Here is a 25,488-nt window from a genome sequence, read left to right as displayed (position 1 = left end):
TTGCAAGGCCACGAGAGTACGTGGTATGATCGCAAGTGACACGTCTGGAAATCAGCGTTTAATTGTGTGTCTTAATAGAAAAAAATAGCTTGATTTCCAAATTATACATCAAAGTATGACCTCGTCTAGTTCAGGAGAGTCCTTCGTATAAATGCACTGGTGTGTGTATGTGTGTGTGAATGTTATTGCTAGTTATCTCTCTCTCTCTCTCTCTCTCTCTCTCTCTCTCTCTCTCTCTCTCCTCTCTCTCTCTCTCTCTCTCTCTCTCTGTCAGTAGTTGCACAGGTCTTGAAGGGTATTTTTACGGTTTTAGTGACAGATTAACAACATTTCTACATTAATAACAGGAGAAACACCATTGAAACCCTGATAATCATCTTTATAGCTTTGAAAAAACAGTCGTGAGGAGAGAGAGAGAGAGAGAGAGAGAGAGAGGAGAGAGAGAGAGAGAGTAGGAGCATTTCAGTTGAGCCTATTCTGCCCTGGTTCGTGTTTGCTGCGGTGACACGGTGCCGCACTGAGTGAAGATTGCGTTCATAATCACTTATCGGGGGTGGAGTGGGGAAAGGAGAGTCAGGAAGTGAGGATATTTATATTATTTGACATATTATTTGATAGCATGTCAACTTTTGTGTGTGTGTGTGTGTGTGTGTGTGTGCGTGTGGGGGTGGGTGGGTGTTGGATCAGTGACAGGTGGCGCTGGGGAGTTACCACGGCGAGCGGCTGGCTGGCTGCAGTGTTTTGGTCAGCACTGGTCAGTCTTGCCCTACACGCTCTATTAACCAGTGTTTCCGTCTTCCCGACACCTTCTTCCTGCACCAAGCACCGTCAAGCATCACCAGAGAGGCACGAGTACGTAAGGTGAGTCCAGCGGGGCCAGTCCCTCCTCAGTCAGCCTTACTGCCTTCACAACACCCTAATCCTCCCTGTAGTGTCTTGTATTCGTTTATTTAGGATTCATTATTCGTTATTTCGTTTTTTTAGGGGTTAATTATTTATATTTAGGTTTTGTTTACGTCTGAGTCTGGAAAGAGTTGGAAATTTATTCAAATATTTAATGTTCGCCAATATGTAAACAAGCCGTCAGCTGTGTTATTAGCCATTATTTGCCTCGTCTCTCACTTATTGTAAGCCTAACATATCACAAGATGGATCCACATGTCTAGCCTTCATATCCGCTGGTCAGATATATCCGTCATTGCCTGGTTTTGGTGTTATATAGGAATAAATAAGGCAACATGGCCGCCGGCTCCCCCTCTGAGGTCGCCGCCGAGGGCCGCCATGATGGACTGGCACCTGTTCCGGCTTGTTGGTTCCAATATTTTTTTAATTTTTCTGAATTAATTTATTTGGCTTGTATAGTAAGATTTTATGGTTTCTAAAAATATTTCGTTGCTTTTGAAGTGTTTTTCTTGCTTCAGTTAAGTAAATGTGCTGAATTTGGTGTTGTTTTTTATGTAAATAAGGGGCAGTTTGTACGGTGAAATTTACCCAGCCTGGTTTTTGGCTTTTTTATTTGAGGTTTTAATGAAGATTTTATTGCTTCAAAAAATCGTTTGTGATTTTTAAAGTATGTTGCGTTCCTGTTGAGTTAAGTATGTGGAATTTGAATAGGCTTATTGTCCCGTTGAAAGTGGTGATTTTGTCATTTTTTAGCTTCTTTATTTTTTTATTGTAGCTTGTAACTAAGTGTGCATTATTTTAAAAAATAGTTCAGATTTTTTAAAATGTTTTTTTACCAGTGTAAAGTGGAATAGGTGGACTTTTCAGTGTTTTTAATGGTGTCAAAATTTCCAACACTTTTTCCATATTTCACATAATATTTCTTTATAACTACTGAGACTGGAGGTGTTTTGATATTGTGAATATTAATTAAAGTAATTGTCAAGTCAGAATATATAATGCATTCGAGCCTAGCTTCATTTTTTCTATGGGTCAATTTCAAAATGAAATACTTTACGTACGTATGGCAGCGGGGCGCCGGCACCACGCCTGTGACGTCATCAAGGATTCGGGACTCGGTCTGCTCCAGTGTCTCCTCAATATTTACCGTAATTTCCAGTGTTTTCCAAGTGTTTCCAGCTGTTTCTAAAGTCAGGCGTGTAGATAGTTGTAGTAGAAGGAAGAAAATAAGAGAAATGAAAGAGGAGAAGGAAGAAATAGAAAGAAATGGAGGAGGAGGCAAAACAGGTAAAACAATATTTAGCTTAGTTTCCCTTGCTGCGCTGCAGTTCTCTGTAATATTTGGTGTGTTTTGGGTGTTTTACATGTTTAGGATGTATGTAGGAATATTGTGGTGTGTTTAGAGTGTGTTTTGGTGGTGTTTAGGTGTATTTTGGGTGTATATTTGCTGTTATCATTGTGTTTTGGGTGAATTTTTTGGTGTTTTAAATGTGGTTTAGGATGTCTTTAGTTATATTGTAAGTGGTTTGAGTCGTGTGGGGTGTTTTGAGTATATTGTGGGATGTTTTTGTGTGTTATGGGTGTGTTTGGGGGTATATTGAGGTGTAGTGAGTTTGTTTGGGGTTTATTTTCTGTTTTAAGTGTTTCGGTGAGTTTGGGTGTGTGTATTTGATTGTGTGCAAGTAATTTTGGGTCTTTAAGGGTGTCTTTGTGGCGTGTTTGTGGTGTTGAGTGGTCCTTTAAGTGTGTTTTGGATGTTTTGATGTGTTTTGGGTGTGTTTGATGAGTTTTGGGGTGTTGTAGTGTATTTTGGGTGTTTTAAATCTTTTGAGTGTGTTTGGATGAGTTTTAGGTATATTGGGGTGCTTTGAGTGTGTTTTGGATAAATTTAGCGTGGTTGGGGTGGGTTATTTGGATATTTTTAGATGTTACGGGGTGTTTTGAGTGAATATTCAATATTTGGTTGTGTTTAGGTGAGTGTAGTGGGTATTTTGGGGTGTTTGTGATGTGTTTTGGTTGTGTTTTGGATGTTTTGAGTGTATTTTGAGTGTGTTTTGGTAAGTTTTGTTGCATGTAGGGATGTTGAGTGATATATATATATATATATATATATATATATATATATATATATATATATATATATATATATATATAATGGGAAGGCAATGAGAAGAGGGACAAAAGAACATGGGATGCACCGCCTGTGTTCATACCGGGATCTGATGTCAGTTCTTGTGAAGGGCCAGAATGCATATTCCTGAAGTCTGGAAGGAGTCGTCCGCCAGCCTGTATGGACACTAGGCTGTAGCTCCAAAACTAACTGTAGGATTCTCTCTAAAATAGTCTCATTGAGATTCTCACACAAAATTACCTATACATAACTTAATCTAACCTAACCTAACCGCTACAAGAGTAAATGGGCCGAAACATTACCAGACTTCGGGAATATGCCTCCAGAGGGATACGGTTTAAGGTCGCTTCACACACATCAGTGCCGTATTCGTTCCGTGCTGTTCAGTGCTTCAGTGTCATTAAAAAAAAAAAAATCATCATTTTGGAATTCAGCGGAAGCATTTACACACGTCCGGCGAAGTACCGTGTTTTGACTGAAGTGATTGTTACGTCTCCGTTCCGTGAAATGGAATATCGTCGTCACTGGTATTTTAAAAATTTTCACGGATGTCGGACAAGTGTTTGAAATAAAATAGAAGAAATTGAAATGGTGATAAATACTCTTTTTAATTGATGTAATTAATCACATTGTACATTATACTTACCAGAACACACCACATCACACCACACCACATCATAACACACCACACCATACCACACCACACCACACATCACTGAGCAATGTCATCAAACAGTTTTTGGACATTCTTAAGTACTGGAAAATTTTTGTTTCATCATTAATTAATTCCTTGTACAGAGTAGCAAAATCTCCTTCAGTTTCTCTTTTTCTTCCACGTTTCATGTACCCACTTTTCTTTTCTTTATTTTTTGTTAAGCAAGCATCTTGCTCTTCATCAAGAATTATGACAATCATAGCCAACTCCACGTCTGAAAGGATATGTGTGCATAGACATCACGAAAGCGACACTGACACTGACCTATACGATACTAATACGGCACTGATAGGTGTGAAACCACCTTTTGGGTGTACTATTCAGATAGTGTACCCACTATCTGCCAATTTCACTGGGACAAAAGCACAATTAGGTGATTGTTAAGAAGAAGAAGAACAACAATAATAATAATAATAATAATAATAATAATAATAATAATAATATAATAAAAGGAGTTAAGCCATCTATATAGTTAGCTAGATTGATATTATCATTATTATTGTTATCATCATTATTACATATCAAGGTATTGTGACATTATTATTAATAATATGTTATTATTATTATTATTATTATTACTATTATTATTATTATTATTATTATTGTTATTATTATTATCATTATCATATTTCAGCTATCCAACATCAGAACAGTATATGAATATGGCAAATGCTGTTTTGACATCATTTCCTGCCATCCTGAGAAACAGTGATCTCGAGGAGCATGAATTGCAGCTGCAATGGAAATTGCTCATCCAGCGCAAGTTTCAGAATTCAAGAAAGAGGCAGGATTCCTCAGTGACTGAGGTGACGTCAAGGAAAAAGAAGATCCCTTGCATAGCGCCAAAAGAGACTACGTGTCCACTGATGTATGGAGTAAAGGCTTACCTTCCACCAAGGCCCCATTCAGAAGATGATGAGTCATTAGAGAGACATAGACAGTGGCTTGCTCTACATTGGATGAAGAAAGATCCCGAGTTAGATAAGGTATGTGATATTTGTACGCTTGATTTATCTTTTTTTATATTTCAGAGACTTCTTTACTGGTGTTGTTTAAAAATACCTGCTCTTATGTAAGTAATTTCATTGGTACTGGTGGATAGCCACTGAAAAATGATGCTTGTATATATATATATATATATATATATATATATATATATATATATATATATATATATATATATATATATATATATATATATATATATATATGAGGGAGAGAGGGAGGCTGGTGGGACAGTCAACTTATGAAAACTCATTTTACTTTAATGATTTTCCTCAGGCTGAACGCTTCATGCAGTTGACACTCTCTGAGAGACGCAAAAAAATAATCAATGGGAACATTCTTGTAGCAGAAATCCTGAACTTGTACCCATGGATTCAGACTTTTGATGGCATAAGTGTGTATATATGTACACTTTATGGATTTTGCTACATATTGTTACTAATTGTCAACTTTATTTGTAGGGCTATAATGTATATAGCTATTTATATTTTATAGTAGGTAATTGATATTTAACTACTGGTACTTCCATTCTCCCTCTCAGGCTCAAAGGCCTCAGTGACGGGAGATAAGCACTCATAACTAAGTACAGTTATTGCAGATGCTCATCTCTGTAACCTTCACTTATAATTATTTGATGCTTATATCTTTACAGATAATCAAGGAGTTCCTGAGATTAGAACCACAAGCGGATGAACCAGACCCAATAGTAGCAGTTTTGAAAGGGCTGGAGAAATATAGGCTCCCAATAATTGCCATTCTCAAAAAAAGAAAAGCAGTTCCTCTGTATATGGAAACCTTATTTGAACTCTATGACCACGATGAAAGTCAATGCGAGTAATGTCTATTTCAATTTGTTCATTTCAGTAGCTGGTAGCAATTTAATATATGTATCTTTTCATCATTAGCAATGCATCTTGCTGATGCTCTTCTGATCTTGCTAACTGCATGCCTCCCCTCCTTCCGCGGCCTCGCTGCACAAGACTTTCTTCTTTCTCTCACTCCTATTCTGTCCACCTTTCTAACGCAAGAGTTAACCAGTATTCTCAATCATTCATCCCTTTCTCTGGTAAACTCTGGAACTCCTTGCCTGCTTCTGTATTTCCACCTTCCTATGACTTGAATTCCTTCAAGAGGGAGGTTTCAAGACACTTATCCACCAATTTTTGACCACTGCTTTGACCCTTTTAGGGACTGGCATTTCAGTGGGCATTTTTTTTTATTAGATTTTTGTTGCCCTTGGCCAGTATCCTTCCTACATAAAAAAAAAAAAAAAAAAAAAAAAAGAAATCTTTCACTTTTATAAGCCTAGTATTCATGAAACTATGCTGCATGCAAAAACCAAACATTGTATTAAGCATGACCTATCTAACTGTAATGCTTGCACCAATTTCTATAAAGGTACTAATTTAATTGTTAAATTCCTGCTCTTCTATCAAATTTTACGCTGAGTGCTATGGCTAAATAATTGTTTGCAGCATAAGTGATGTTAAAAATTCTCTCTCTCTCTCTCTCTCTCTCTCTCTCTCTCTCTCTCTCTCTCTCTCTCTCTCTCTCTCTCTCTCTCTCTCTCTCGTAAGGAAAGACATTATTTCTAGTGTAAATAAACCCAATAGGCTGTCCAATTTGAAATTTAAAATGTAAATATTATCAATCTTTTTAGAAATGTTAGCTGCATCCTCTTCCCTTGCAGTCCAGTAAGACAGGTCACTAATTCGTGTGGAGATAGAATTCTTGGAGTCACCTTTGCCGGCACTAGCGCAAGTGCAAACAGTCTGATAAAGGTTTCTTCCATGGTTGTGATGAAGTTCAGGACTTCTCACACTGTTTTGGTGGATATGATGAGAAGAATCGGGAGTTCGGAACATCAGTGCGTTATGTCAGGGCATGTAGGTTCAGCTGGGGTTTTCTTTCTTTCTTTCTTTCTTTTTTTTTTTTTTTTCAATCAGTACTCATCATATTCTTACGAGGACTTGCTAGACAAAGCATTATTGCATTATGATATTACCCAAATAGTGTCTCAAGTAAAAAACATAACCGCATACTCGTACAAAAGATTTGCTGCTGTGACACAAATGACAAAAATCATTAGTATACTGGTCGTTCTGAGCATTCAATCAAAATGCTTGTCATTCATATAATTAGTAGAACCATCGAGGAGCTTTATTTTTGTTAATTCTTATGTGATAAAGCAATAATTACAGGAGACTTTTAAAAGATTGGTATATATATATATATATATATATATATATATATATATATATATATATATATATATATATATATATATATATATATATATATATATATATATATATATATATATTTGCACCAGATGCTTGCTTAGTTATATTGGGGTTACTTCACCTGCTTGGAGAAAGGAAAGGCTCCCTTTTTACTAAGGTTAAATTTCAGTACCTTTGATTTTAGTGGTGTGTATATATTGAAATTTCTGAATATATTATCACCTTAAGATATACATCTACATATAAATTTTATTTTAATGTCAAAATGTTATTAATGTTTACACTATTATTTCTTCCTTAAGGTACCAGAAGAAGAACTAAGAACAGGGCAGTCTAGTGTGTATTTGATGGTGCACCTGTAGCTGAACCAACATGTATTTCTATGGCTGTAGTCTCATTGGTAGCAGGGCTTTGTGTTTAATATTGAACACCCAAAAAATTGTGAACATTTCCTCCGTTTCACAACATCCCGTCTCTTAGGTATCAAGTATGACAAAGGTAACACTTCAAAAACAAGATCTCTACTTGTAAAACTCAATGAAGTAAAGACAGAATTGAGCTACAAAAATGCATAAATCTGCTTCCAAATATATTCAACTCCACACATAATGCCTCTCTCTCTCTCTCTCTCTCTCTCTCTCTCTCTCTCTCTCTCTCTCTCTCTCTCTCTCTCTCTCTCTCTCTCTCTCTCTCTCTCTCTCTCTCTCTCTGTCACACACACACACACACACACACACACACTAGTCAATTACTAGTTAAAGATTAATCAGTGAAATAAATACATAACATTATGTAAATAAGTTTTCTAAAAGGAAAAGGAAATACTTGTACTTCCCCTTCCCCCCAACCCAGTATTCATGAAATCTTACTGAATTGTTCTTATGTTATATATATATATATATATATATATATATATATATATATATATATATATATATATATATATATATATATATATATATATATATATATATATATATATATATATATTCTTCATGTACCATATGATGCATATATATATATTTTTTTTTTTTTATGCATTTTTTACCTTTTTTTTTTTTTTATTTCTCTATGTTATTGCAAGTGATATGTGAAGCTTCTTTATTACTGTTCTGAGCATTTCTGTAGATTTGTTTAGTTAGTATATCCCATAGAAATACTCATTTTCTTTTTTTGTGTGGCTTTAAAGGATTAATGGTGACATATGGATATGATCTGGGTTAAAAGCTTGTACAAATAAGGTTAAATGTCTATTTTTGCACTGGTTGTTTCCCTAAGTTTCTTAAAAGTACTGTGATATAATGATTAGCAGTGGACTAATTAATTATTCTTTACAGGGTCTGTAACTCCTTACATTTAATTTATGTTAACTTTACTTACATATTTTTTCCTTTAGTTTATGAATGGGAGATGCTTACTTTCTTTTCTACATTGCAAGTTTTAGTGATTAATACTCACAAATGTGTATTATTTACTTAATGGCTTGTCAAAACAGGTTGTTTTTGTGTTGCTTTTTTTTTTCTCATGCTAGGATGAAGTGTTACTAATGGAGTTTATTTTTTACATCTGTTTTATATATCATTACAGTTTTGAGGGGAGCTTTCTGTTAAATGTTCAAGTGAAAAGCATATTATACTATAGATGATAAAAATTATAGTGTTTATTTTATTATTTTTTTTTTTAATGCCATGAAATGGAGGGAACATTTAATTGTATATGAATATATTGAATTTATTACCTATTCTTTCCCTAACCTTGAGACAGCAGTAGCTAGCTGCTAGTATTAAAGGTACTAATGATTCATCAGCTGCCTAAGAAAGACTAACTAATTAGTCATTTAATTGACTAACCTATGATCCACTTTACTAATGTGGTTAGTAGAAGCAGTGAACAGTACGAAGGCATTAGTCAGATATATTTGAGTAAGACCATACTCAGGTTGAGTGCTCAGTTAGTCACAAATTGACTAACATTATGTTAGTCACTGTGACTAATGCTGCCACTCGTTCGACTCTCCTCCCCTCTAAGCCTGTCGCGTGGAGATGGCGAGCTGATAACAGATGTAGATGGCAGGCGCTGTTGAGGTTTGACAGGAGTTTAAGGCGTTTTGTCATCTCAACACCACACCCACTGATAAACCTTCCCTCCCCTCCATCACCACCTATCCTCCAACAAAAAAAAAAAAAAAAAAACATATCTATGAAGTTTCAGTCTTACCTTCGTAACGATTCCGACTATTTGTTTGCAAACACATACTCGAAAATAGGTATATATATAAAGGTACTAGGCCTTGCTGGCGCCCGAGAGTGTAAGAAAGGCAGGAAAAGTGAGTGGCGAGTGTGTGGGGCGACACTGTACCCTCCCCACGGTTTTGGAGGACAAAGTGAAAGATGGAGGCGGAAGGAAGGGCCAGTGAGCTGCGTATGCTTGACCTCTGAGTGGACGTAGGGGAAAAAAAAAAAAAATGGCACGTTTCGGAAATAATTTGTATCATAAGTAGAGAACGTGCATCCCGTTAAGCAGCCGCGCATTGCAAGGCCACGAGAGTACGTGGTATGATCGCAAGTGACACGTCTGGAAATCAGCGTTTAATTGTGTGTCTTAATAGAAAAAAATAGCTGATTTCCAAACTATACATCAAAGTATGACCTCGTCTAGTTCAGGAGAGTCCTTCGTATAAATGCACTGGTGTGTGTATGTGTGTGTGAATGTTATTGCTAGTTATCTCTCTCTCTCTCTCTCTCTCTCTCTCTCTCTCTCTCTCTCTCTCTCTCTGTCAGTAGTTGCACAGGTCTTGAAGGGTATTTTTACGGTTTTAGTGACAGATTAACAACATTTCTACATTAATAACAGGAGAAACACCATTGAAAACCCTGATAATCATCTTTATAGCTTTGAAAAACAGTCGTGAGGAGAGAGAGAGAGAGAGAGAGAGAGAGAGAGAGAGAGAGAGTAGGAGCATTTCAGTTGAGCCTATTCGGCCCTGGTTCGTGTTTGCTGCGGTGACACGGTGCCGCACTGAGTGAAGATTGCGTTCATAATCACTTATCGGGGGTGGAGTGGGGAAAGGAGAGTCAGGAAGTGAGGATATTTATATTATTTGACATATTATTTGATAGCATGTCAACTTTTGTGTGTGTGTGTGTGTGTGTGTGTGCGTGTGGGGGTGGGTGGGTGTTGGATCAGTGACAGGTGGCGCTGGGGAGTTACCACGGCGAGCGGCTGGCTGGCTGCAGTGTTTTGGTCAGCACTGGTCAGTCTTGCCCTACACGCTCTATTAACCAGTGTTTCCGTCTTCCCGACACCTTCTTCCTGCACCAAGCACCGTCAAGCATCACCAGAGAGGCACGAGTACGTAAGGTGAGTCCAGCGGGGCCAGTCCCTCCTCAGTCAGCCTTACTGCCTTCACAACACCCTAATCCTCCCTGTAGTGTCTTGTATTCGTTTATTTAGGATTCATTATTCGTTATTTCGTTTTTTTAGGGGTTAATTATTTATATTTAGGTTTTGTTTACGTCTGAGTCTGGAAAGAGTTGGAAATTTATTCAAATATTTAATGTTCGCCAATATGTAAACAAGCCGTCAGCTGTGTTATTAGCCATTATTTGCCTCGTCTCTCACTTATTGTAAGCCTAACATATCACAAGATGGATCCACATGTCTAGCCTTCATATCCGCTGGTCAGATATATCCGTCATTGCCTGGTTTTGGTGTTATATAGGAATAAATAAGGCAACATGGCCGCCGGCTCCCCCTCTGAGGTCGCCGCCGAGGGCCGCCATGATGGACTGGCACCTGTTCCGGCTTGTTGGTTCCAATATTTTTTTAATTTTTCTGAATTAATTTATTTGGCTTGTATAGTAAGATTTTATGGTTTCTAAAAATATTTCGTTGCTTTTGAAGTGTTTTTCTTGCTTCAGTTAAGTAAATGTGCTGAATTTGGTGTTGTTTTTTATGTAAATAAGGGGCAGTTTGTACGGTGAAATTTACCCAGCCTGGTTTTTGGCTTTTTTATTTGAGGTTTTAATGAAGATTTTATTGCTTCAAAAAATCGTTTGTGATTTTTAAAGTATGTTGCGTTCCTGTTGAGTTAAGTATGTGGAATTTGAATAGGCTTATTGTCCCGTTGAAAGTGGTGATTTTGTCATTTTTTAGCTTCTTTATTTTTTTATTGTAGCTTGTAACTAAGTGTGCATTATTTTAAAAAATAGTTCAGATTTTTTAAAATGTTTTTTTACCAGTGTAAAGTGGAATAGGTGGACTTTTCAGTGTTTTTAATGGTGTCAAAATTTCCAACACTTTTTCCATATTTCACATAATATTTCTTTATAACTACTGAGACTGGAGGTGTTTTGATATTGTGAATATTAATTAAAGTAATTGTCAAGTCAGAATATATAATGCATTCGAGCCTAGCTTCATTTTTTCTATGGGTCAATTTCAAAATGAAATACTTTACGTACGTATGGCAGCGGGGCGCCGGCACCACGCCTGTGACGTCATCAAGGATTCGGGACTCGGTCTGCTCCAGTGTCTCCTCAATATTTACCGTAATTTCCAGTGTTTTCCAAGTGTTTCCAGCTGTTTCTAAAGTCAGGCGTGTAGATAGTTGTAGTAGAAGGAAGAAAATAAGAGAAATGAAAGAGGAGAAGGAAGAAATAGAAAGAAATGGAGGAGGAGGCAAAACAGGTAAAACAATATTTAGCTTAGTTTCCCTTGCTGCGCTGCAGTTCTCTGTAATATTTGGTGTGTTTTGGGTGTTTTACGTGTTTAGGATGTATGTAGGAATATTGTGGTGTGTTTAGAGTGTGTTTTGGTGGTGTTTAGGTGTATTTTGGGTGTATATTTGCTGTTATCATTGTGTTTTGGGTGAATTTTTTGGTGTTTTAAATGTGGTTTAGGATGTCTTTAGTTATATTGTAAGTGGTTTGAGTCGTGTGGGGTGTTTTGAGTATATTGTGGGATGTTTTTGTGTGTTATGGGTGTGTTTGGGGGTATATTGAGGTGTAGTGAGTTTGTTTGGGGTTTATTTTCTGTTTTAAGTGTTTCGGTGAGTTTGGGTGTGTGTGTCGGGTCTTTTGAGGTGTATTTGATTGTGTGCAAGTAATTTTGGGTCTTTAAGGGTGTCTTTGTGGCGTGTTTGTGGTGTTGAGTGGTGCTTTAAGTGTGTTTTGGATGTTTTGATGTGTTTTGGGTGTGTTTGATGAGTTTTGGGGTGTTGTAGTGTATTTTGGGTGTTTTAAATCTTTTGAGTGTGTTTGGATGAGTTTTAGGTATATTGGGGTGCTTTGAGTGTGTTTTGGATAAATTTAGCGTGGTTGGGGTGGGTTATTTGGATATTTTTAGATGTTACGGGGTGTTTTGAGTGAATATTCAATATTTGGTTGTGTTTAGGTGAGTGTAGTGGGTATTTTGGGGTGTTGTGATGTGTTTTGGTTGTGTTTTGGATGTTTTGAGTGTATTTTGAGTGTGTTTTGGTAAGTTTTGTTGCATGTAGGGATGTTGAGTGATATATATATATATATATATATATATATATATATATATATATATATATATATATATATATATATATATATATATATATAATGGGAAGGCAATGAGAAGAGGGACAAAAGAACATGGGATGCACCGCCTGTGTTCATACCGGGATCTGATGTCAGTTCTTGTGAAGGGCCAGAATGCATATTCCTGAAGTCTGGAAGGAGTCGTCCGCCAGCCTGTATGGACACTAGGCTGTAGCTCCAAAACTAACTGTAGGATTCTCTCTAAAATAGTCTCATTGAGATTCTCACACAAAATTACCTATACATAACTTAATCTAACCTAACCTAACCGCTACAAGAGTAAATGGGCCGAAACATTACCAGACTTCGGGAATATGCCTCCAGAGGGATACGGTTTAAGGTCGCTTCACACACATCAGTGCCGTATTCGTTCCGTGCTGTTCAGTGCTTCAGTGTCATTAAAAAAAAAAAATCATCATTTTGGAATTCAGCGGAAGCATTTACACACGTCCGGCGAAGTACCGTGTTTTGACTGAAGTGATTGTTACGTCTCCGTTCCGTGAAATGGAATATCGTCGTCACTGGTATTTTAAAAATTTTCACGGATGTCGGACAAGTGTTTGAAATAAAATAGAAGAAATTGAAATGGTGATAAATACTCTTTTTAATTGATGTAATTAATCACATTGTACATTATACTTACCAGAACACACCACATCACACCACACCACATCATAACACACCACACCATACCACACCACACCACACATCACTGAGCAATGTCATCAAACAGTTTTTGGACATTCTTAAGTACTGGAAAATTTTTGTTTCATCATTAATTAATTCCTTGTACAGAGTAGCAAAATCTCCTTCAGTTTCTCTTTTTCTTCCACGTTTCATGTACCCACTTTTCTTTTCTTTATTTTTTGTTAAGCAAGCATCTTGCTCTTCATCAAGAATTATGACAATCATAGCCAACTCCACGTCTGAAAGGATATGTGTGCATAGACATCACGAAAGCGACACTGACACTGACCTATACGATACTAATACGGCACTGATAGGTGTGAAACCACCTTTTGGGTGTACTATTCAGATAGTGTACCCACTATCTGCCAATTTCACTGGGACAAAAGCACAATTAGGTGATTGTTAAGAAGAAGAAGAACAACAATAATAATAATAATAATAATAATAATAATAATAATAATAATATAATAAAAGGAGTTAAGCCATCTATATAGTTAGCTAGATTGATATTATCATTATTATTGTTATCATCATTATTACATATCAAGGTATTGTGACATTATTATTAATAATATGTTATTATTATTATTATTATTATTACTATTATTATTATTATTATTATTATTGTTATTATTATTATCATTATCATATTTCAGCTATCCAACATCAGAACAGTATATGAATATGGCAAATGCTGTTTTGACATCATTTCCTGCCATCCTGAGAAACAGTGATCTCGAGGAGCATGAATTGCAGCTGCAATGGAAATTGCTCATCCAGCGCAAGTTTCAGAATTCAAGAAAGAGGCAGGATTCCTCAGTGACTGAGGTGACGTCAAGGAAAAAGAAGATCCCTTGCATAGCGCCAAAAGAGACTACGTGTCCACTGATGTATGGAGTAAAGGCTTACCTTCCACCAAGGCCCCATTCAGAAGATGATGAGTCATTAGAGAGACATAGACAGTGGCTTGCTCTACATTGGATGAAGAAAGATCCCGAGTTAGATAAGGTATGTGATATTTGTACGCTTGATTTATCTTTTTTTATATTTCAGAGACTTCTTTACTGGTGTTGTTTAAAAATACCTGCTCTTATGTAAGTAATTTCATTGGTACTGGTGGATAGCCACTGAAAAATGATGCTTGTATATATATATATATATATATATATATATATATATATATATATATATATATATATATATATATATATATATATATATATATATATATATGAGGGAGAGAGGGAGGCTGGTGGGACAGTCAACTTATGAAAACTCATTTTACTTTAATGATTTTCCTCAGGCTGAACGCTTCATGCAGTTGACACTCTCTGAGAGACGCAAAAAAATAATCAATGGGAACATTCTTGTAGCAGAAATCCTGAACTTGTACCCATGGATTCAGACTTTTGATGGCATAAGTGTGTATATATGTACACTTTATGGATTTTGCTACATATTGTTACTAATTGTCAACTTTATTTGTAGGGCTATAATGTATATAGCTATTTATATTTTATAGTAGGTAATTGATATTTAACTACTGGTACTTCCATTCTCCCTCTCAGGCTCAAAGGCCTCAGTGACGGGAGATAAGCACTCATAACTAAGTACAGTTATTGCAGATGCTCATCTCTGTAACCTTCACTTATAATTATTTGATGCTTATATCTTTACAGATAATCAAGGAGTTCCTGAGATTAGAACCACAAGCGGATGAACCAGACCCAATAGTAGCAGTTTTGAAAGGGCTGGAGAAATATAGGCTCCCAATAATTGCCATTCTCAAAAAAAGAAAAGCAGTTCCTCTGTATATGGAAACCTTATTTGAACTCTATGACCACGATGAAAGTCAATGCGAGTAATGTCTATTTCAATTTGTTCATTTCAGTAGCTGGTAGCAATTTAATATATGTATCTTTTCATCATTAGCAATGCATCTTTCACTTTTATAAGCCTAGTATTCATGAAACTATGCTGCATGCAAAAACCAAACATTGTATTAAGCATGACCTATCTAACTGTAATGCTTGCACCAATTTCTATAAAGGTACTAATTTAATTGTTAAATTCCTGCTCTTCTATCAAATTTTACGCTGAGTGCTATGGCTAAATAATTGTTTGCAGCATAAGTGATGTTAAAAATTCTCTCTCTCTCTCTCTCTCTCTCTCTCTCTCTCTCTCTCTCTCTCTCTCTCTCTCTCTCTCTCTCTCTCTCTCTCTCTCTCTCTCGTAAGGAAAGACATTATTTCTAGTGTAAATAAACCCAATAGGCTGTCCAATTTGAAATTTAAAATGTAAATATTATCAATCTTTTTAGAAATGTTAGCTGCATCCTCTTCCCTTGCAGTCCAGTAAGACAGGTCACTAATTCGTGTGGAGATAGAATTCTTGGAGTCACCTTTGCCGGCACTAGCGCAAGTGCAAACAGTCTGATAAAGGTTTCTTCCATGGTTGTGATGAAGTTCAGGACTTCTCACACTGTTTTGGTGGATATGATGAGAAGAATCGGGAGTTCGGAACATCAGTGCGTTATGTCAGGGCATGTAGGTTCAGCTGGGGTTTTCTTTCTTTCTTTCTTTTTTTTTTTTTTTTTTCAATCAGTACTCATCATATTCTTACGAGGACTTGCTAGACAAAGCATTATTGCATTATGATATTACCCAAATAGTGTCTCAAGTAAAAAACATAACCGCATACTCGTACAAAAGATTTGCTGCTGTGACACAAATGACAAAAATCATTAGTATACTGGTCGTTCTGAGCATTCAATCAAAATGCTTGTCATTCATATAATTAGTAGAACCATCGAGGAGCTTTATTTTTGTTAATTCTTATGTGATAAAGCAATAATTACAGGAGACTTTTAAAAGATTGGTATATATATATATATATATATATATATATATATATATATATATATATATATATATATATATATATATATATATATATATATATATATATATATATATATATATATATATATATATATTGTCATGGATCGGTGTTTCCTTTACGTTACCCCTGCCGATCACATGCGACTCCTGGTTGAGTCTCCAGGTAGACTAGGGTGGGACACTCAAAAGAAAGCACAGTCGTAAATATTTGACTTATATTTACACAGTAATTACAACAAAGGCCTGGCTAGCTATGGCTACACTCAGTGGCGCGTGGGCCGCACACAAAGAAATACCTATTCCTTCGGAAGTGAGGCCAATGCGCGGTCCTTTTGCGTTGTGAGAGCACAGCCTGACGTTAAATTACTGGGTCACGGAGGTAATTAGTCGGCACTATGCACTGTATCACTTATGCCGGGCAAGGAGCGACGACCACGTGGTCGCTGGGTGACTGGAAATGAAGAGTGTGGACCAGGTTATGTGGTGGCCCAGCGAGACGAGTAACCACCCACACTACTACACCCCAACTACAGGATGAGTTGTCACTTGTGTTCTGTGTTTGAATATGGGATGTATATGGTACTATGAAGACACTAAACTTTCTCTTTGTTGGCAGAGGGGCTCTGAGGCCAATCCCGACCTGAAGGCCGTTCAGAACACGCTCGTGTCTCCCAGAGAGGGGTGACACCACGCTGCGTCTTCCCCAAGATGAATCCGAAGACACCGCTCCGTGTTCGTGTAGCGTCTGCGTATCTCTTACACATATATTACGTACGCTCGAACACCTACACTCCGTTATGTTATACACAGACATACATAACAATGGGAGGGCGGTTTAAGTCTGACGATATTTCGTCTTGCAAAAGGAACGGGAAGGTTCAGCTGGTTCAGGAGTTTTCCCCCTAAGCGAGATTCTTAACGTAAATACGGGGTTTTACCCTCATGAGCCACCTGAGCTTCCACCCGAAGACCCCTTTTAGTCTACACACACAACCGTTAGTAGCTAGTAAGGCTTAGAATTTTTTTTCCCGGAAAAAAAATCCTCGTTTGTATGGGGTAATGTGAGAGCACAGGGACACTAGATTTTGAGAGGGCAATAAATTACCGCCCCGTCATAGGAGAGAACCATCCGCCATGCGGGCAGGTGGGCGGAGCCTGTATCAATGCGCGCGGGCCGAGGTGAGCGGGGCACGACCTTGCTCGGCCTCACTCCCAGCCAGGTCACCCAGCGCCCAGGACGTGCCCTCCTCGACTCCTCCCGAACCAGCCTGCAGAAAGGACAGCGTGGTGCAGCGGTAAGCCGAAGCCCTGACCAACGAAGCTGGCTTTCATCGAAGCAGACTGGAGGAGTGAGTACACCAGTGGAACGCCTGGGGTGAGTTATTTGTGGTAAGGCCTGTTAACAAGATTTCATTTCCAGTCACCCAGCGACCACGTGGTCGTCGCTCCTTGCCCGGCATAAGTGATACAGTGCATAGTGCCGACTAATTACCTCCGTGACCCAGTAATTTAACGTCAGGCTGTGCTCTCACAACGCAAAAGGACCGCGCATTGGCCTCACTTCCGAAGGAATAGGTATTTCTTTGTGTGCGGCCCACGCGCCACTGAGTGTAGCCATAGCTAGCCAGGCCTTTGTTGTAATTACTGTGTAAATATAAGTCAAATATTTACGACTGTGCTTTCTTTTGAGTGTCCCACCCTAGTCTACCTGGAGACTCAACCAGGAGTCGCATGTGATCGGCAGGGGTAACGTAAAGGAAACACCGATCCATGACAATTGCACGTCGGCCCACTGGTGTACTCACTCCTCCAGTCTGCTTCGATGAAAGCCAGCTTCGTTGGTCAGGGCTTCGGCTTACCGCTGCACCACGCTGTCCTTTCTGCAGGCTGGTTCGGGAGGAGTCGAGGAGGGCACGTCCTGGGCGCTGGGTGACCTGGCTGGGAGTGAGGCCGAGCAAGGTCGTGCCCCGCTCACCTCGGCCCGCGCGCATTGATACAGGCTCCGCCCACCTGCCCGCATGGCGGATGGTTCTCTCCTATGACGGGGCGGTAATTTATTGCCCTCTCAAAATCTAGTGTCCCTGTGCTCTCACATATATATATATATATATATATATATATATATATATATATATATATATATATATATATATATATATATATATATATATATATATATATATTTGCACCAGATGCTTGCTTAGTTATATTGGGGTTACTTCACCTGCTTGGAGAAAGGAAAGGTTTCTTTTTTACTAAGGTTAAATTTCAGTACCTTTGATTTTAGTGGTGTGTATATATTGAAATTTCTGAATATATTATCACCTTAAGATATACATCTACATATAAATTTTATTTTAATGTCAAAATGTTATTAATGTTTACACTATTATTTCTTCCTTAAGGTACCAGAAGAAGAACTAAGAACAGGGCAGTCTAGTGTGTATTTGATGGTGCACCTGTAGCTGAACCAACATGTATTTCTATGGCTGTAGTCTCATTGGTAGCAGGGCTTTGTGTTTAATATTGAACACCCAAAAAATTGTGAACATTTCCTCCGTTTCACAACATCCCGTCTCTTAGGTATCAAGTATGACAAAGGTAACACTTCAAAAACAAGATCTCTACTTGTAAAACTCAATGAAGTAAAGACAGAATTGAGCTACAAAAATGCATAAATCTGCTTCCAAATATATTCAACTCCACACATAATGCCTCTCTCTCTCTCTCTCTCTCTCTCTCTCTCTCTCTCTCTCTCTCTCTCTCTCTCTCTCTCTCTCTCTCTCTCTCTCTCTCTCTCTCTCTCTCTCTCTCTGTCACACACACACACACACACACACACACTAGTCAATTACTAGTTAAAGATTAATCAGTGAAATAAATACATAACATTATGTAAATAAGTTTTCTAAAAGGAAAAGGAAATACTTGTACTTCCCCTTCCCCCCAACCCAGTATTCATGAAATCTTACTGAATTGTTCTTATGTTATATATATATATATATATATATATATATATATATATATATATATATATATATATATATATATATATATATATATATATATATATATTCTTCATGTACCATATGATGCATATATATATATATTTTTTTTTTTTATGCATTTTTTACCTTTTTTTTTTTTTTTTATTTCTCTATGTTATTGCAAGTGATATGTGAAGCTTCTTTATTACTGTTCTGAGCATTTCTGTAGATTTGTTTAGTTAGTATATCCCATAGAAATACTCATTTTCTTTTTTTGTGTGGCTTTAAAGGATTAATGGTGACATATGGATATGATCTGGGTTAAAAGCTTGTACAAATAAGGTTAAATGTCTATTTTTGCACTGGTTGTTTCCCTAAGTTTCTTAAAAGTACTGTGATATAATGATTAGCAGTGGACTAATTAATTATTCTTTACAGGGTCTGTAACTCCTTACATTTAATTTATGTTAACTTTACTTACATATTTTTTCCTTTAGTTTATGAATGGGAGATGCTTACTTTCTTTTCTACATTGCAAGTTTTAGTGATTAATACTCACAAATGTGTATTATTTACTTAATGGCTTGTCAAAACAGGTTGTTTTTGTGTTGCTTTTTTTTTCTCATGCTAGGATGAAGTGTTACTAATGGAGTTTATTTTTTACATCTGTTTTATATATCATTACAGTTTTGAGGGGAGCTTTCTGTTAAATGTTCAAGTGAAAAGCATATTATACTATAGATGATAAAAATTATAGTGTTTATTTTATTATTTTTTTTTTTTTAATGCCATGAAATGGAGGGAACATTTAATTGTATATGAATATATTGAATTTATTACCTATTCTTTCCCTAACCTTGAGACAGCAGTAGCTAGCTGCTAGTATTAAAGGTACTAATGATTCATCAGCTGCCTAAGAAAGACTAACTAATTAGTCATTTAATTGACTAACCTATGATCCACTTTACTAATGTGGTTAGTAGAAGCAGTGAACAGTACGAAGGCATTAGTCAGATATATTTGAGTAAGACCATACTCAGGTTGAGTGCTCAGTTAGTCACAAATTGACTAACATTATGTTAGTCACTGTGACTAATGCTGCCACTCGTTCGACTCTCCTCCCCTCTAAGCCTGTCGCGTGGAGATGGCGAGCTGATAACAGATGTAGATGGCAGGCGCTGTTGAGGTTTGACAGGAGTTTAAGGCGTTTTGTCATCTCAACACCACACCCACTGATAAACCTTCCCTCCCCTCCATCACCACCTATCCTCCAACAAAAAAAAAAAAAAAAAAAACATATCTATGAAGTTTCAGTCTTACCTTCGTAACGATTCCGACTATTTGTTTGCAAACACATACTCGAAAATAGGTATATATATAAAGGTACTAGGCCTTGCTGGCGCCCGAGAGTGTAAGAAAGGCAGGAAAAGTGAGTGGCGAGTGTGTGGGGCGACACTGTACCCTCCCCACGGTTTTGGAGGACAAAGTGAAAGATGGAGGCGGAAGGAAGGGCCAGTGAGCTGCGTATGCTTGACCTCTGAGTGGACGTAGGGGAAAAAAAAAAAAAAAATGGCACGTTTCGGAAATAATTTGTATCATAAGTAGAGAACGTGCATCCCGTTAAGCAGCCGCGCATTGCAAGGCCACGAGAGTACGTGGTATGATCGCAAGTGACACGTCTGGAAATCAGCGTTTAATTGTGTGTCTTAATAGAAAAAAATAGCTGATTTCCAAAGTATACATCAAAGTATGACCTCGTCTAGTTCAGGAGAGTCCTTCGTATAAATGCACTGGTGTGTGTATGTGTGTGTGAATGTTATTGCTAGTTATCTCTCTCTCTCTCTCTCTCTCTCTCTCTCTCTCTCTCTCTCTCTCTCTCTCTCTCTCTCTCTGTCAGTAGTTGCACAGGTCTTGAAGGGTATTTTTACGGTTTTAGTGACAGATTAACAACATTTCTACATTAATAACAGGAGAAACACCATTGAAAACCCTGATAATCATCTTTATAGCTTTGAAAAACAGTCGTGAGGAGAGAGAGAGAGAGAGAGAGAGAGAGAGAGAGAGTAGGAGCATTTCAGTTGAGCCTACTCGTATTCTGCCCTGGTTCGTGTTTGCTGCGGTGACACGGTGCCGCACTGAGTGAAGATTGCGTTCATAATCACTTATCGGGGGTGGAGTGGGGAAAGGAGAGTCAGGAAGTGAGGATATTTATATTATTTGACATATTATTTGATAGCATGTCAACTTTTGTGTGTGTGTGTGTGTGTGTGTGTGCGTGTGGGGGTGGGTGGGTGTTGGATCAGTGACAGGTGGCGCTGGGGAGTTACCACGGCGAGCGGCTGGCTGGCTGCAGTGTTTTGGTCAGCACTGGTCAGTCTTGCCCTACACGCTCTATTAACCAGTGTTTCCGTCTTCCCGACACCTTCTTCCTGCACCAAGCACCGTCAAGCATCACCAGAGAGGCACGAGTACGTAAGGTGAGTCCAGCGGGGCCAGTCCCTCCTCAGTCAGCCTTACTGCCTTCACAACACCCTAATCCTCCCTGTAGTGTCTTGTATTCGTTTATTTAGGATTCATTATTCGTTATTTCGTTTTTTTAGGGGTTAATTATTTATATTTAGGTTTTGTTTACGTCTGAGTCTGGAAAGAGTTGGAAATTTATTCAAATATTTAATGTTCGCCAATATGTAAACAAGCCGTCAGCTGTGTTATTAGCCATTATTTGCCTCGTCTCTCACTTATTGTAAGCCTAACATATCACAAGATGGATCCACATGTCTAGCCTTCATATCCGCTGGTCAGATATATCCGTCATTGCCTGGTTTTGGTGTTATATAGGAATAAATAAGGCAACATGGCCGCCGGCTCCCCCTCTGAGGTCGCCGCCGAGGGCCGCCATGATGGACTGGCACCTGTTCCGGCTTGTTGGTTCCAATATTTTTTTAATTTTTCTGAATTAATTTATTTGGCTTGTATAGTAAGATTTTATGGTTTCTAAAAATATTTCGTTGCTTTTGAAGTGTTTTTCTTGCTTCAGTTAAGTAAATGTGCTGAATTTGGTGTTGTTTTTTATGTAAATAAGGGGCAGTTTGTACGGTGAATTTACCCAGCCTGGTTTTTGGCTTTTTTATTTGAGGTTTTAATGAAGATTTTATTGCTTCAAAAAATCGTTTGTGATTTTTAAAGTATGTTGCGTTCCTGTTGAGTTAAGTATGTGGAATTTGAATAGGCTTATTGTCCCGTTGAAAGTGGTGATTTTGTCATTTTTTAGCTTCTTTATTTTTTTATTGTAGCTTGTAACTAAGTGTGCATTATTTTAAAAAATAGTTCAGATTTTTTAAAATGTTTTTTTACCAGTGTAAAGTGGAATAGGTGGACTTTTCAGTGTTTTTAATGGTGTCAAAATTTCCAACACTTTTTCCATATTTCACATAATATTTCTTTATAACTACTGAGACTGGAGGTGTTTTGATATTGTGAATATTAATTAAAGTAATTGTCAAGTCAGAATATATAATGCATTCGAGCCTAGCTTCATTTTTTCTATGGGTCAATTTCAAAATGAAATACTTTACGTACGTATGGCAGCGGGGCGCCGGCACCACGCCTGTGACGTCATCAAGGATTCGGGACTCGGTCTGCTCCAGTGTCTCCTCAATATTTACCGTAATTTCCAGTGTTTTCCAAGTGTTTCCAGCTGTTTCTAAAGTCAGGCGTGTAGATAGTTGTAGTAGAAGGAAGAAAATAAGAGAAATGAAAGAGGAGAAGGAAGAAATAGAAAGAAATGGAGGAGGAGGCAAAACAGGTAAAACAATATTTAGCTTAGTTTCCCTTGCTGCGCTGCAGTTCTCTGTAATATTTGGTGTGTTTTGGGTGTTTTACATGTTTAGGATGTATGTAGGAATATTGTGGTGTGTTTAGAGTGTGTTTTGGTGGTGTTTAGGTGTATTTTGGGTGTATATTTGCTGTTATCATTGTGTTTTGGGTGAATTTTTTGGTGTTTTAAATGTGGTTTAGGATGTCTTTAGTTATATTGTAAGTGGTTTGAGTCGTGTGGGGTGTTTTGAGTATATTGTGGGATGTTTTTGTGTGTTATGGGTGTGTTTGGGGGTATATTGAGGTGTAGTGAGTTTGTTTGGGGTTTATTTTCTGTTTTAAGTGTTTCGGTGAGTTTGGGTGTGTGTATTTGATTGTGTGCAAGTAATTTTGGGTCTTTAAGGGTGTCTTTGTGGCGTGTTTGTGGTGTTGAGTGGTGCTTTAAGTGTGTTTTGGATGTTTTGATGTGTTTTGGGTGTGTTTGATGAGTTTTGGGGTGTTGTAGTGTATTTTGGGTGTTTTAAATCTTTTGAGTGTGTTTGGATGAGTTTTAGGTATATTGGGGTGCTTTGAGTGTGTTTTGGATAAATTTAGCGTGGTTGGGGTGGGTTATTTGGATATTTTTAGATGTTACGGGGTGTTTTGAGTGAATATTCAATATTTGGTTGTGTTTAGGTGAGTGTAGTGGGTATTTTGGGGTGTTGTGATGTGTTTTGGTTGTGTTTTGGATGTTTTGAGTGTATTTTGAGTGTGTTTTGGTAAGTTTTGTTGCATGTAGGGATGTTGAGTGATATATATATATATATATATATATATATATATATATATATATATATATATATATATATATATATATATATATATATATATATATATATATATATAATGGGAAGGCAATGAGAAGAGGGACAAAAGAACATGGGATGCACCGCCTGTGTTCATACCGGGATCTGATGTCAGTTCTTGTGAAGGGCCAGAATGCATATTCCTGAAGTCTGGAAGGAGTCGTCCGCCAGCCTGTATGGACACTAGGCTGTAGCTCCAAAACTAACTGTAGGATTCTCTCTAAAATAGTCTCATTGAGATTCTCACACAAAATTACCTATACATAACTTAATCTAACCTAACCTAACCGCTACAAGAGTAAATGGGCCGAAACATTACCAGACTTCGGGAATATGCCTCCAGAGGGATACGGTTTAAGGTCGCTTCACACACATCAGTGCCGTATTCGTTCCGTGCTGTTCAGTGCTTCAGTGTCATTAAAAAAAAAAAAATCATCATTTTGGAATTCAGCGGAAGCATTTACACACGTCCGGCGAAGTACCGTGTTTTGACTGAAGTGATTGTTACGTCTCCGTTCCGTGAAATGGAATATCGTCGTCACTGGTATTTTAAAAATTTTCACGGATGTCGGACAAGTGTTTGAAATAAAATAGAAGAAATTGAAATGGTGATAAATACTCTTTTTAATTGATGTAATTAATCACATTGTACATTATACTTACCAGAACACACCACATCACACCACACCACATCATAACACACCACACCATACCACACCACACCACACATCACTGAGCAATGTCATCAAACAGTTTTTTGGACATTCTTAAGTACTGGAAAATTTTTGTTTCATCATTAATTAATTCCTTGTACAGAGTAGCAAAATCTCCTTCAGTTTCTCTTTTTCTTCCACGTTTCATGTACCCACTTTTCTTTTCTTTATTTTTTGTTAAGCAAGCATCTTGCTCTTCATCAAGAATTATGACAATCATAGCCAACTCCACGTCTGAAAGGATATGTGTGCATAGACATCACGAAAGCGACACTGACACTGACCTATACGATACTAATACGGCACTGATAGGTGTGAAACCACCTTTTGGGTGTACTATTCAGATAGTGTACCCACTATCTGCCAATTTCACTGGGACAAAAGCACAATTAGGTGATTGTTAAGAAGAAGAAGAACAACAATAATAATAATAATAATAATAATAATAATAATAATAATAATATAATAAAAGGAGTTAAGCCATCTATATAGTTAGCTAGATTGATATTATCATTATTATTGTTATCATCATTATTACATATCAAGGTATTGTGACATTATTATTAATAATATGTTATTATTATTATTATTATTATTACTATTATTATTATTATTATTATTATTGTTATTATTATTATCATTATCATATTTCAGCTATCCAACATCAGAACAGTATATGAATATGGCAAATGCTGTTTTGACATCATTTCCTGCCATCCTGAGAAACAGTGATCTCGAGGAGCATGAATTGCAGCTGCAATGGAAATTGCTCATCCAGCGCAAGTTTCAGAATTCAAGAAAGAGGCAGGATTCCTCAGTGACTGAGGTGACGTCAAGGAAAAAGAAGATCCCTTGCATAGCGCCAAAAGAGACTACGTGTCCACTGATGTATGGAGTAAAGGCTTACCTTCCACCAAGGCCCCATTCAGAAGATGATGAGTCATTAGAGAGACATAGACAGTGGCTTGCTCTA

At 37.4% G+C, this 25,488-nt stretch overlaps 3 long non-coding RNA genes across 3 annotated transcripts in view; all 3 read left to right on the top strand.

Moving 5' to 3' along the window:
• The first annotated feature begins 480 nt into the window (after nucleotides 1–480).
• Nucleotides 481–5,659, top strand: LOC135100353 (uncharacterized). Its single transcript, XR_010268629.1, has 3 exons — nucleotides 481–861; nucleotides 4,384–4,735; nucleotides 5,407–5,659. It is a non-coding gene; the product is annotated as an uncharacterized LOC135100353 (long non-coding RNA).
• A 4,136-nt stretch (nucleotides 5,660–9,795) lies between these two features.
• Nucleotides 9,796–16,116, top strand: LOC135100352 (uncharacterized). Its single transcript, XR_010268628.1, has 3 exons — nucleotides 9,796–10,357; nucleotides 13,911–14,262; nucleotides 14,934–16,116. It is a non-coding gene; the product is annotated as an uncharacterized LOC135100352 (long non-coding RNA).
• A 5,091-nt stretch (nucleotides 16,117–21,207) lies between these two features.
• LOC135100351 (uncharacterized) overlaps nucleotides 21,208–25,488 on the top strand; it is a 5,325-nt gene continuing 1,044 nt past the window's right edge. Inside the window, exons 1-2 of the long non-coding RNA XR_010268627.1 lie at nucleotides 21,208–21,618; nucleotides 25,170–25,488. The exon at nucleotides 25,170–25,488 is cut by the window's right edge and continues 33 nt beyond it. This is a non-coding gene — a long non-coding RNA (uncharacterized LOC135100351). The remainder of the gene's footprint in view (nucleotides 21,619–25,169) is intronic.

The sequence above is a fragment of the Scylla paramamosain genome, chromosome 5 (genome assembly GCF_035594125.1).
Source record: "Scylla paramamosain isolate STU-SP2022 chromosome 5, ASM3559412v1, whole genome shotgun sequence".
Taxonomy (NCBI): Eukaryota; Metazoa; Arthropoda; class Malacostraca; order Decapoda; family Portunidae; genus Scylla; species Scylla paramamosain.
The sequence above is the reverse complement of the archived record's forward strand: the minus strand, read 5'-3'. Positions and strand labels throughout refer to the sequence as shown.